General features: G+C 49.9%; 1 long non-coding RNA gene across 1 annotated transcript; it reads left to right on the forward strand.

The window, feature by feature from the left end:
- Positions 1–1,975: 1,975 nt before the first annotated feature.
- Positions 1,976–10,849, forward strand: LOC309371674. The gene is made up of 3 exons (XR_014169254.1): positions 1,976–2,041; positions 2,417–3,222; positions 9,722–10,849. It is a non-coding gene; the product is annotated as an uncharacterized lncRNA (long non-coding RNA).
- Positions 10,850–12,479: the final 1,630 nt, after the last annotated feature.

The raw sequence follows: 12,479 nt of genomic DNA on the forward strand, positions 1-12,479 counted from the left end.
CTTTTTAAACCCAAAACAGGGCCCCAGAGCAGCTTACAAATAGTAATAATTTGTAACACAAACCCTGCCCTCTGGCTCACGATCTGAGAGACAGGACACAAAAGAAAAAGAGACAAAAGGGGGGGGGAGAGGGAGAAGGAAAAAAAATTAACCTCAGATATTAGTCCTTGTAGGGACTGGCTAGGATGGAGAGATTTGGAGATGAAGGGCCAAATGTTCCTGCTGGTCTCTCAGCAGAGCTGATGAGAAGATTCTGCAGTCCCAAAATAATAAAAGGACATTCCCACACTTCAGTATTTTTTTTTTATGCCTGATGTACACATGCAACCCAAGACATCTGAAGAGATTACCATCATGCATGGAAATTACATGTTGGTCACATGTTAATTACTATATGGAACAAACTTTTGTAATGTGAGTTTCTGTGTTGCGAAAAGGGAATACTGGTGATCATCCCAAGTGTTGGTTTAAAGAATAGAACAAGGAATGTAATGCATGCTGTATGCTAAACATGTTTTGACAATAACAACTTCTTAATAAGACTAGGTTGGGACGCGGGTGGCGCTGTGGGTTAAACCACAGAGCCTAGGACTTGCTGATCAGAAGGTCGGCAGTTCCAATCCCCACGATGGGGTGAGCTCCCGTTGCTTGGTCCCTGCTCCTGCCCACCTAGCAGTTTGAAAGCACATCAAGGTGCAAGTAGATAAATAGGTACCGCTCCAGCGGGACGGTAAACGGCATTTCTGTGTGCTGCTCTGGTTCGCCAGAAGCGGCTTAGTCATGCTGGCCACATGACCCAGAAGCTGTACGCCGGCTCCCTTGACCAATAAAGTGAGATGAGCGCCACAACCCCAGTGTCGGTCACGACTGGACCGAATGGTCAGGGGTCCTTTTACCTTTTTAATAAGACTACTGTCAGGTGTGTATGTGACCAAATTAAGCAAATCCTTTCTTTTTTGCCTATAGATTAGCATGTTATAATGTATAAAATGTCTACTATAGGTTGTAAGTTCATTGAAACTGTTCTTGAACTTGTAGAGCAGGATTTAATCTTTCTTCACAAGAGATTCGAATAGAGATTCGAATAGAGATTTTGGGGACAGCAGCATTTTAAGGATGTTCTTGTGATGCCAAAACCCAATGAAATGTTACCAGCTTGGACATAAATTGTCCTGACAGTCACAGCTTTGTATAATTAACCTTTATTGGCTTGCCAGGATCATGCTTGTCAGTTTAATGCCAATCAAATGCCAAGGACCAACATCCCTGACCTGTCATCCTGCTGTGAAATCTGATGTACTGGAAGACACCCAACTTTCCCTCTTGGTGACACACAAAAGCCAAATCTGCACAAACCTTTTCTTGCAGCTCTGATTCCTTTAAGCAGTGACTAGATGTGCCTCAAAGAGGGGGACCTACCAGTAGATGTTTTCATGTGGAACCCCATGAGAGGCAGAATAGGAGCCCAAAGGGAAGCAGGGATGCAACCCAGTGTGACAGGAATAGGAAACCTCTACAACGTGGGCCAACTGCAGCTCTCCAGTTCCTGATACCATTTTCCTAAACAGACTTGTTCCACACACTTCTGAGGTACTTTTGTCTGTTTTCCATGAACTGCGATGGTGCTTCCTGCTTAACTGGGTTGAGAGAGATGGGTGGGAGCATAGAAAACTATGGCTTCTGCACAGCTATATGGAGCCCACGGTACGAAGATAAGAGTCACACTTGCTGTTCCACTTCTCTATGCCTCTGACCCTGCTCTACACTAGCATGCAACTCCTGGAAGGTTCCCTACAAGAGAATGCAGATCTTGTGCTGGATAACACCTTCTACAACTGTTTGTGATGTTTCCCCACCCATTGTATAGAGGGCTATTTTTCAAACAACAACACTCATTTAAATCACCGCTAAGGTCCACGTACCATTATGAGGTCTGAATAAATAACTATGATGTCTTCCCAGCTGTTGCCATTGGCAAGGAGAGGAAGAGATGAAGGCAAGGGGGGGGCTGGGATCTATAGTTTGTTAAGAGTCCTTTAGAGTTGTTAAAGGTAAAGGTACCCCTGCCCATACGGGCCAGTCTTGACAGACTCTGGGGTTGTGCACTGCCCATCTCACTTAAGAGGCCAGGGGCCAGCGCTGTCCGGAGACACTTCCGGGTCACATGGCCAGTGTGACATCACTGCTCTGGCGAGCCAGAGCTGCACACGGAAACGCCGTTTACCTTCCCGCTGGTAAGCGGTCCCTATTTATCTACTTGCACCCGGAGGTGCTTTCGAACTGCTAGGTTGGCAGGCGCTGGGACCGAGCAGCGGGAGCGCACCCCGCAGCAGGGATTCGAACCGCCGACCTTTCGATCAGCAAGTCCTAGGCGCTGAGGCTTTAACCCACAGCGCCACCTGTGTCCCGTTTAGAGTTGTTACAAGACCCTTATTCCCTTCACAGATTGATTGTCAAACCACTCTAAGAATTGTAGCTCTGTGCAGGGAATAAGGGTCCCCTAACAACTCTCAACACCATTAAAGTTTCTAAGATTCTTTGTGAGAAGCCATGACTGTTAAAATGGTATAACGGTGCTTAAAAATGTATGGTGTGGATGTGGTGTCTGAATTTTTGGAGAGATTCTAGCTGGGCTTGAAATGGCTTTTCTCCACTTGAGGGCACCATTGATCTAGCTAAATATGTTAAAGTGAGGCGTGTTCCTGCTTCTACTTTATGCAACTGAGCTTTAATTGCTTTAACCCATAAATTTCCACTGACCTCAGTAGTTTGTAAAGAGTGATCACCCATTCAAGAATAAATAATACAATAAAGACCCACTAACAGCAGCAGGATTACATTCTTAAGTAAAATGCGCTTGAGATTTCAACATGCATTGTTGTGTCTGCACAAATACCAAGCCTACTACAATAAACAAATAACATTAATTTGCAATTGCAGATAACAAGAAGTATCTCATGTGAAATTGTGTATCTTCTTAGAAAACAAAGGAGCACATTCTGCTTTAGAAGTTATACAGGTACAATATGTACTGCAAATTCTTCCATAATGCTACTTGCACCCTGTGCCATCTATCGTATGTGAACAGCAGGAAGTCAAGGAACAGCACTGGATGAAGTTGTAGATGCATAGGGTGGGTGGGGAGGTAAACAGGATGTACATCAGATTTACCCTTCAAAATTTCAGTCTGCAAATGCGCCCTAAGACTTGATGGTTGTCAGGGTTTCTGGGAGAGAGGAGGAGATGACAGAGGAGACGGAGAGCGAGTGGGAGGAGGGGCAGAAGGATGAGGAAGAAGATGACGGAATTCTGAGGGAATCCACGAGTCTGAGCAGCGAGTCAGAGGATTCTCAAAAGGGGGTTACCTTAATCAAGCAAAAGGGAGGAGAAGGGAGAAGCGGAGAGGAGCCCAGTGGAAGACAGACGCAGCAAGAGGCGTCTCAGCCGGAACGGAGTAAAGGGGGTGGAGTCGTCAGCCTCTCGGAGGGAGCAGGATTAGGAGAGAACAGAGAAAGGGGGTTGGAGCAAGGTGTTCAGCCGGAAAGGGTGGAGAGCAGAACAAGGGGTGGTGTAGCGGTCGAAAGAAAGGTCAGCAGCAACGTACGCGCGCCAAGTTCAAACGTAGAGGCGCGCGGAAGTGGAGAGAGCTCAGGGGAGGAGCCCGGCCCTAAAGCCAGAAGGAGGGGGGAAGAGGCGGCAGAGGATTCAGCCTCAGGCGAGTCACGGAGAGAGGGAACCCAGGGGGGCAGGAAGACCCTGCGGAAAAGAAAGGAGAGGAAGAGGTGGTCTAGAGCCAGGCTATTAAGTTGGTGTGGAAGAGGGGAGGAGTCAGAGGGGACTTCAGCGGTCTAACGTGACAGACGTACGGCCACGATGCTGAACTGTACGAGAAGCAGAAATCTTCAATAAACTTTTCCTGTAAATAAACTGCAACGGAGTGAGGTCTCTTGTGAGCTGGGACCCGTCCTGGGTGGCCGTGACAGTAAGTCCCCTCTCAGAAAGCAAAAAATTTTTTTTGCGAAGCTCACGAACGGGAGCAGCCATGAGCGCTGAGGAGCAGCTGGTTGCACTGCGAGATCAGGTTACCGCTCTCACATCGGCAGTCATTGCTTCGCAGAAGAAGAATGACGACTTGGAGAAGACGTGCCAGGATTTGCAGGCAAGGTGGGAACACGCGGACAGGGCGGGGGCCCCAGGTTCCAGAGCGGAGGGCATTGCGCTTGGACGGAGGGGGGGTGCCCTGGTTCCGCATTTTAATGGCAACTTGCAAGACTATCCCAATTTCAGAGCGGACGTCGTATATGCACTGCATTTACTCCGTCACGATTTTAAAGATGAGGAGGAGAAAGTGGGGTTCATTGTTTCGCACCTGCATGGGGAGGCCAGGGCTTGGCTACGCAATCTGTGGCGCGAAGATGGACCGGCCCGTCGCAATTCAACTGCGTTCATCAAAGCGATGGATTCTTGTTTTCAATCCTCTGTGGATGTGGACATTGCGCGCCGTCAAATGCACGGGCTGAGGCAGGGGAAAGCGACTGTGCGCCAATACCACTCTAAATTTTTTGCATTGCTCACCGCCTTAGATTGGCCAAAGGACAGTAAGCCGGTCAGAGATCTTTTTTGGGAGGGATTGAGCCCCCCCATCAAGGATGAGATCGCTAGGGGGGACAGACCCCAGACCCTAGAAGACGTGGTGCAACGGGCTTTAGCTATTGGAATTCGACATGAGGGACGTCCGTGGCACGAGGAGGACGGGCCCCAAGCGCGTGCGCAAGCGAGGACTCTCCCTTTTGTGCACAGGGATTTCAGCCGTGCGCACCCCTCGCCAATGGGGAAGGACAGCGAGGAGCCAATGGAGATTGGTGGTGCTAGGGCTCAGAAGCCATCCCAGAGCCCTGTCCCTGGTGCAGCCAAAGCGAAGCCTCCTAGAGGAACCAGGAAGTGTTACATCTGTGACAGTGCGCACCATATGGCGAAAGAGTGCCCCCAGAGGCTCCAGAAGCACACTGCAGCACTGGCAACTGTAACAGCAGAGGTGCAACCAGGGGAGCAGCTTCAGGGAAACGACAGTGCCTGGCTGGAAGCAGAGCTACTGGGGCTCAGCCAGGCGGATCTGTAGACAAGCCCCCAGCATCACTGCAGAGCGTGGACCCTTTGCCTCCCAGACCGGCAGTTCTGCTCACAGCAACACTCCAGTTGCCTGATGGGAGACTCCTCGAGGTTCCAATAACGATCGATTCGGGAAGCAACGCCGACTTCGTGGGACTGCAGTTCGTTAAGCAGCACAACATGGCGCTCCTGCCTGCAACGACGCCTCTAAACGTGGTCACGGTAGACGGCAGGAAGTTGCTGGGGGGGCAAGTGGTGCAGCAAACCCCTCCCATGATGATGCAGATTGGCAACCATCGAGAACTTATTAGTTTCAATGTCACCCACTTATCGGACACGCCCATCGTGTTAGGCATGAGTTGGCTGGAGAGGCACAGTCCCGCGGTTGCGTGGTACCAGCGGCAGATCACCTTTTGTTCATCGTATTGTGCTCAGCATTGCTTTCAGACCGATCAGGGAGGAGAAGCCGAGCAGCAGTTGCATCTGGGTATGGTGCAAACAGTGCCTCACAAGTACCAGGACTTCTTGGAGGTTTTCTGTGAGAAGGAAGCTGACAAGTTGCCGCCTCACAGACCTTACGACTGCGCGATTGATTTAGTGCCAGGGGCGCAACTGCCTGCTGCCAAGCTGTACTCCATGTCGGAAGACGAGATGCAAGAGCTTCGGGAGTTCATAGACCATAACCTCAAGCGAGGTTTCATCCAGGAATCTAAAGCAGCGGGTGGCAGCCCTGTGTTCTTTGTGAAGAAGAAAAACACGCCCCAAAAAAGGCTTATAGTGGATTACAGGTTCATAAACAGCTTGACTAAGCCCAAAGCTTTCCCCATGCCCAAGATTGACGACCTTTTAGCGACCGTCAGGAGGGGCAAGATTTTCACCAAGCTGGACCTACGTGGAGCTTACAATCTCATCCGCATCCGGAAAGGAGATGAGTGGAAGACCGCCATGTTCACCCCTCTGGGCACATACGAATACAGAGTCATGCCTTTCGGTCTCCAAAATGGCAGCCACGTTTTTCAAGCATTTATGCACCACGTGCTAGCAGGTCTCCTCTACAAGAAGTGTGTCTGCTTTCTCGACGATATCCTGATTTTCTCGGAATCGCCGGAGGATCACGATAAGGACGTGAGGGAGGTCCTGCAGAGGCTGAAGGACCACAGGTTGTACGCCAAGTTGGAAAAATGCCAGTTTGATGTCAGAGAGGTTGATTTCCTTGGCTACAAGTTGTCCGACGAGGGACTGGCCATGGACAGGGCTAAGGTTCAAGCGCTGTTGGACTGGAAAAGCCCTCGAAATCGGAAAGAGGTCCAGAGGTTCATCGGCTTTGCCAATTTTTACCGCAAGTTTATTAAAGGTTTTGCGAACGCGACGGCGGCTATCACTGACACCCTCAGTTCCAAGAAGAAGAAGTTCGTCTGGACCGAACAAGCGGAGCGGTCCTTCCGGACGCTTAAAGGTCTTTTCGCCTCCGAAGAGCAGCTGCTCCACGTGAATCCCGGCAGACCCATGCGGGTAGAGACCGATGCGTCAGACAGAGCGGTTGGGGCCGTTCTTTTGCAAGAGGATTCACAAGGCAACTGGAGACCGGGTGCGTTCTACTCCCGGAAGCTCAGCAAGACGGAGCGCAATTATACCATATGGGACAGGGAGTTGTTGGCCATTCATGCAGCTTTCAAAGCGTGGCGACACTTCTTAATAGGAGCCAAGCACACGGTGCAAGTCCGCACGGATCACAAGAACTTAGAGTATTGGCGGACGGCTAAGTTACAGACCCAGCGACACATGCGCTGGGCGGAGTTCTTTGCGGATTTCGACTTCAAAATAGAATACATCCCAGGAGACTCCAATGTTATTGCAGACGCGCTGTCCCGAAAGCCGCAATACTTGGAGGAAGCAGCTCCAATCGCAGCAAAGCACATTTTCGCACCGCAGGCGTGGACGTGCGCTACCATCGCAGTCGACCTGGACGCGGTGCGACGCGCGTTGCAAAGGGATCAGTTTGCACAGTCCAAGATGGAGGAGCTACGCGGAGGGTCGCGAGACAACGATGAGTTCCAATTGCAAGATGGACTTTTGACTCGTAAGGGTGCCCTTTACGTGCCCACCGACGATCTTCGAGCCAAGGTTCTGCAACAATTGCATGACGCCCCTAGTGCAGGCCATTTCGGCAAAGAGAAGACGATGGAGTTGGTGGCTAGAGACTTTTGGTGGCCCCAGATGAGAGGAGAGGTGGCGGACTACGTCGCCAGGTGTGATATCTGCCAGAGGTCCAAACCAGTGCACCAGAAGCAGGCGGGATTGCTAGAACCGCTGGAGACACCGCAGCAACCGTGGGAGAGGGTAGCGTTGGACTTTGTTACGGACCTGCCCAGCTCCAGAGGTAAGACGGCGGTGTTAGTGGTGGTGGACTTGTTCACCAAGATGGCGCATTTCATCCCTTGTGCCAAGGTGGCGACGGCAGAACAGACCGCAAAGCTCTTCATCGATCACGTCTTCAGAGTGCATGGACTTCCGCAGTCCGTCTTGTCCGACAGGGGGCGCCAGTTTGTTTCCACTTTCTGGCGAAAGCTTCTGGGCATCTTGCACGTCAAAATCAACCTGACATCGGCGAGACATCCACAAACCAACGGTCAAGCGGAGAGGGTCAACGCGATCATGCAGCAGTACCTGCGGTGCTACGCCAACCAGCGACCTGCGGCGTGGGTGGACTATCTGCCGATGGCTGAATTCGCCTACAACAACACGAAACACGCATCCACCGGGGTGACGCCTTTCTTCGCGAACAATGGCCGTCATCCCAGAACCTTCCCGAGATTTGCGGCACCAGGAGGGGGGGGGCCTCAAGATGCCGACCAGTTTGCAGCGGAGTTGCAAGAGGTGCACGAGGAGCTGCGGAGACATTTGGAGCTGGCAAAACAGGCGTATAAGGTGCAGGCCGATAAGCACAGGAGGGCGGGAGAGGACATCCAGATTGGGGACTGGGTGTGGTTAGCAGCCCACGCGATGCCGGCCAGGTCATTGGCCAAGAAGAAGTTAGGACACAGGCAGCTAGGGCCATATCAAGTTGAGGCTAAGATCAATCCGGTGGCTTTTCGTCTAGCCCTTCCGGAGGGTTCCAGGGTGCACCCGGTCTTTCATAGGTCGGTGCTCACTCCCTACAAAACCCCACACAGGTTTCAAGAGTCAGGAGCACTCCCAGAGCCACGTAGGAGGGCGCCTGAGGGGGGGGAATCGCCAAGACCAGAACCTCTTAACGAGGTCACAGAGATACTGGACTCGAGATGGGGGGAGGAGGGAGTTGAATATTTTCTAGCCAGGGAAGGCACTCCGGCCTCTGCCAATAGCTGGGTGCCGGGTTACGCGTTGGACGAACCCCTGTTGAAGGAGGAGTTCCATGCACTTTTTCCGCACAAGCCCATGCCCGAGGAGTATTTTGATGATTGGCTTTTCACGCCCACTTTGTCAGACAGCGCGTTCGAGGGTTTCTCCTCACCCGAGGGCCATACGCCCGAAACAAGCCCGACCAGGGATCCGAGACTGGGGGGGGAGGAGACAGGCCCTTGTTGGTGGGTGGATCAGCCAAGGGAGGCATGGAGTCAGAGATGGATGGTAGGTCCTTGGCAGGCAGCGCCAGGAGAAGCAGTGATGGAGGAAGAGACTGTGATGTCTGTGGGTGGGGAACCCGAGTTCGAACACACATATACGGAGATGACAGAGGAGAACGTTGAAGTGGACAACTTGTATCCTGAACCGACCCCGGAAGAACCACGTTTTCCTCAACCTGCACCCGGCGAGCGGGAGGGGGGAAGGGGGGGCTTCGAGGGGGGGATGGATGTCAGGGTTTCTGGGAGAGAGGAGGAGATGACAGAGGAGACGGAGAGCGAGTGGGAGGAGGGGCAGAAGGATGAGGAAGAAGATGACGGAATTCTGAGGGAATCCACGAGTCTGAGCAGCGAGTCAGAGGATTCTCAAAAGGGGGTTACCTTAATCAAGCAAAAGGGAGGAGAAGGGAGAAGCGGAGAGGAGCCCAGTGGAAGACAGACGCAGCAAGAGGCGTCTCAGCCGGAACGGAGTAAAGGGGGTGGAGTCGTCAGCCTCTCGGAGGGAGCAGGATTAGGAGAGAACAGAGAAAGGGGGTTGGAGCAAGGTGTTCAGCCGGAAAGGGTGGAGAGCAGAACAAGGGGTGGTGTAGCGGTCGAAAGAAAGGTCAGCAGCAACGTACGCGCGCCAAGTTCAAACGTAGAGGCGCGCGGAAGTGGAGAGAGCTCAGGGGAGGAGCCCGGCCCTAAAGCCAGAAGGAGGGGGGAAGAGGCGGCAGAGGATTCAGCCTCAGGCGAGTCACGGAGAGAGGGAACCCAGGGGGGCAGGAAGACCCTGCGGAAAAGAAAGGAGAGGAAGAGGTGGTCTAGAGCCAGGCTATTAAGTTGGTGTGGAAGAGGGGAGGAGTCAGAGGGGACTTCAGCGGTCTAACGTGACAGACGTACGGCCACGATGCTGAACTGTACGAGAAGCAGAAATCTTCAATAAACTTTTCCTGTAAATAAACTGCAACGGAGTGAGGTCTCTTGTGAGCTGGGACCCGTCCTGGGTGGCCGTGACAATGGTGCAACAGGCTTTTGTTTTTGCAGCTGCAAATTAAAATGGCTTGTCTGGAATTTGTCTTTAGCCTTTGTTTCCGCAGGTATTTCCATAAAGGTCTTTGAACAGAGGCATGATTTAGCAGCCTTTTGTAAGTATTGGACAACCACTTCCTTCATCTCTCTTCACAGCTGTATCTGCATGGAAGACACATAGCTAAATCCAATTCACCGACACAACAGGCAACTGAGTGTTCGTTTGATGTCATATACAAGGGAATTTTACATAAATCTAATCTGTTTTGCCTTGTTGCTTTAATGCAGTGGTTTTGTTTTCCCACTTCATGTTTAAAATGCATGACAGGTTTGAATGTCCATTTGTTAAGAACATAAAGGTAAAGGGACCCCTGACCATTGGGTCCAGTCGTGACCAACTCTGGGGTTGCGGCGCTCATCTCGCTTTATTGGCCAAACGTAGAACATAGGGATCTACATTATAGCGAGTCAGAACATTGTTCCATTTAGCTTAGTAGTGTCTACACCAGCCATGCCCAAAGTCCATCTTGGGGGCCTAATCCGGCCTGCCGGTCATTTTAATCTGGCCCCTGTGACAGTTTATTTCCCGGGGTAAAATTCTAAAAAAAAAAAAAAAGGTTGGCCTTTGGTCGGCCCTCACGGCCCTTCACTTCATCACATCTGGCCCTCCTTGAAAAATGTTTGGACACCACTGGTCTACACAATAACTAGCTGTGGCTTTCCAGGGTTTTAGGTAGAGAGTCTTTACTGATCCTACCAGGAGATGCTGGAGTTTGAGCATGGGAGGTTCTGCATGCAAAGCTGATGTCCTGTCACTAGGGATAGCGAGGAAATTCAATGTTGTCTGCATTTTGGTGATAAACTACCCAATTTTCACTTATTGAACTAAGCAAACTGAAACAGCGATCTTTTGAAATTCACACTTCCCTGAATTTGACAATGCAGTTCTTCAACCAGTATGTATAAAAATGCATTATAATAGGGAAATGTAAAAATGCATATATTGATGGAAATAACATACAAGAATGCATTATATTTGAGAAAATTCCTTGCAAAAATATGTTTATTAGGACATATGAGGACATTAGCGCAAAATGCTGATGAATTTTCAGGAGGATTTCTAAAAAAATAATTAAATCACAAATTGCTTCCAGAAATATGGAGAATTAAATTTAATATTTGAAAAATGAGAAACTAAGGGAGACTGAAATTGACAGACAGATTTGCCCATTCTTATCTATTGCCCTTTTTACTGGACCCGATAGTCTGGCACACCTACATTATATTTGAAACATACATTAACAAACAATTCCTTGTTTATTCCATAAAAATTATATACCATTTGATTGTTAAAAAAAAAGAAGAAGCTCAAAGCCGTTGTTGTTCCTCTCTCTTAAATCTTGCAGAACAAAGCCACTTAAATAACCATAAAACCAGATATTTATGAACAAGAAAATCATATCAAAGCTGATAATGGGGGGGGGGGGAGTCCAACCTGTTTTGTGCCGAAAGCGAAGTCCATAAGTAGAAGGCAGTGTCACTCTGTTCCACATGCAGCTCCCCCCCCCCCCGATGTGCAGCCATGGACTTCTGTCAGGTCTATAAGATGGGTATCAGGCATCAGTTGAGCACCACAGAACCTGACATCGTGCCTAAATCAGGTCCAGGGATCTTCCTTCTTGTCCTGGGTGTGCCTGAAACCACGGATAGCCACGCTGTATTTTCTGTCAACTTCGTAGGGGCCAAAGCTATAATTCACCACCTTCGTGACCTTTAATGCTTCCAGACATTCTTTTCTCTCTGATAACTTTTTGTCGCTACCGTATTTTTCGCTCTATAAGACACACTTTTTCCCTCCTAAAAAGTAAGGGCAAATGTGTGTGCGTCTTATGAAACAAATGCAGGGGGAAGACAGACAGGAAAAGTCCCCAAGAGCCGCACACAAGCTCCACGCGGCTCTTGCGGGCTTTTCCCCAGGAGGGATAAGGGACTGACGTGAAGTTGACCTTAGTTGCCAGAAGCCTCTTGCCGCTTTGTCAGTATGGCCTGGATTGTGAGGAAGTGATCTTTTTATTTCGAGTTTGCAGAGATGAGCCCATTTCTGCTTTTTTACTTCCTCTAGGTGCTTATGTCTTAATCCAAGACATTACTTGAATGGCGAATTCTCTTTCACATATATTTTTTCCCTCTCTCAAGTCATTCTCCTCTCTGCAAGTGATCCCCTTCAACAGAGGAGCCAAAGCTATGAAGGAACTTGCCTATACAGTGCTGAGATGGGTGTTCTCTACCAGTAAAATTATTTTAAACTGTATTTGAGCTTCACCATGGAGAGATTTGGCTAGGCTGGGATAGACTGACCTGAAGATTTGCAGTAAATATTTGGGTTAGGACTTCTTATGCCACGGAAATTCTGTGGAGAAATCTAGGGATTATTTGGAGGGAGCCACTCCATCAGTCCATGTAACTATTTAAAACCTAAAAACGTTGCCTTTAAAAATCTGTCTAGAAAACTTATGGTGGTAGCATTGCTTTAGGATCCAGGTTATTTCTGTTCAAGATTCAAGATTCAATTACACAAACATCCTAAGACTATAATCCTTTGCACGTGTAAAAAGGTAAAGGGACCCCTGACCATTAGGTGCAGTCGTGACCGACTCTGGGGTTGCGGCGCTCATCTCGCTTTATTGGCCGAGGGAGCCGGCGTACAGCTTCCGGGTCATGTGGCCAGCATGACTAAGCCGCTTCTGGCAAATCAGA

This window comes from Podarcis melisellensis (genome assembly GCF_964234715.1).
Source record: "Podarcis melisellensis genome assembly, chromosome: 6".
Lineage (NCBI taxonomy): Eukaryota > Metazoa > Chordata > Lepidosauria > Squamata > Lacertidae > Podarcis > Podarcis melisellensis.